Source organism: Equus przewalskii, unplaced genomic scaffold (assembly GCF_037783145.1).
Source record: "Equus przewalskii isolate Varuska unplaced genomic scaffold, EquPr2 contig_6335, whole genome shotgun sequence".
NCBI lineage: Eukaryota > Metazoa > Chordata > Mammalia > Perissodactyla > Equidae > Equus > Equus przewalskii.
In genome coordinates, this window is record NW_027227860.1 from 323,103 (window position 1) to 324,839 (window position 1,737).

Below are 1,737 nucleotides of genomic sequence, written 5' to 3' on the forward strand. Positions count from 1 at the left end.
TAAAACATGGTTATACAAATATAACTCATACATCTTAACTAAAATTAAACAATATTCATGGGTACTTCATAAATTCTCAAGTCCTTCAACAAAAAGAGTTATTTTCAATATTTTATATTATAGTGTCTTACCTAAATGTCTCCATGCACACAAATCTCTACACTTATTCTTTACACCAAGTTTCTAAAGAAACCAATGCATTAGCAAAATGACAGTTAACAGGCTGGGCTGGGATAGAAAATTGCTTTCCTCTTGCCCACGTTCCATGACTTACAAAACAGAAGTTAATGACCAAGTTTCTGATATTCTCTAATGTGCTAGTCCTTAATAATGTGGAAATTATGTGACCTGTTTTATGGAGTTTTGTGATGACAAACTGAGTTAACACGTAAAATGTGCAACTACAGTTCCTGTTTTATTAGAAATGCCCAATAATGTTAATGATGGGATGACAATAATGTAGATTATGAATCCCTCTCCTTAAATATCATGAAACTGGGAAACTCTTTTTCATATACTGTCAGAGAGATTATTAACTCTAGTAATCTTGAATACTTTTCCTCTCAGTGAAGGATGTTCCAGGATCTCAGAGATTCCAACAGCTCTAAGTTCCAGGTCTCTCAGTTCATTCTGATGGGATTCCCAGGCATTCACAGCTGGCAGCACTGGCTCTCCCTGCCCCTGGGTCTGCTCTGTCTCTTAGCTCTCAGTGCCAACATCCTTATCCTGATCATCATCAGTCAAGAAGCAACCCTGTACCAGCCTATGTACCATTTCCTGGGCATCCTGGCTGTGGTGGACGAGCCTGGCCACCACCATCATGTCCAAGATTCTGGTCATCTTATTGTTTAATGCTAATACCATCAGTCTCCCTGAGTGCTTTGCTCAGATGTATGTCATACATCGTTTTGTGGGCATGGAGTCAGGCATCTTTCTCTGCATGGCTGTAGATAGACATACAGCCATTTCCCAACCCCTAGGCTATGCTTCAAAAATTACTAAATCGTGATCAAATCGACTGTGCTCATGGCAATCAAGAACAGTCTGTCTACCATCCTGATGCCTGTGTTGTCTGCTCAGAGAAATTACTGCTCCCAGAACCAAACTGAGCACTGTCTGTGTTCTAATCTTGGAGTCACTAACATATCCTGTGATGATGATGGGACACTTAAGAGTATACCAGCTAATTTTGGCCTGGTCACTCATGAGATGTAACCCAGGTTTGATTATTCTGTCATATACTTTGATACTTCACTCTCTGCTGAAGCTGAACTCAGCAGAAGTGGCATCCAAAGCCCCAAGTACCTGTACTTCCCACCTCATCCTAAACCTTTTCTCCTATACAGTCGTCATTGTTATTTCCATCACCCATAGTAGAGAAATGACTGTTCCTCTTGTCCTAGCTCTTCTCAATGCCCTACACAATGTCATTTCCCCTGCCCTCAACCCCATGGTGTACACACTCAAGAAGAAAGAGTTCAGGCAGGGCTTGTAAATGGACCTTAAGCTTGACGTCGAGGGCTACTAATATGGGGAAGGTGCTCACTTTTATAGTTTTGCCACATATATATCCATTATATTCTCCAAGGTTTCCAGAAAGCAATAGAACAAAAGAACACAGGCACCTTTCAGTTATTATAATAAATCAGTCATAATGCATGAAACTTCAAGAAAAATTGCTGGAACTAATTTGAATTCATTATGGTCAAGAAAAACATTCATTTAAAATAATAACAC

General features: G+C 39.7%; 1 pseudogene; it reads left to right on the top strand.

The window, feature by feature from the left end:
* The first annotated feature begins 573 nt into the window (after window positions 1–573).
* On the top strand, window positions 574–1,495 carry LOC103555734 (putative olfactory receptor 56B2; annotated as a pseudogene).
* The last annotated feature ends 242 nt before the right edge of the window (window positions 1,496–1,737 follow it).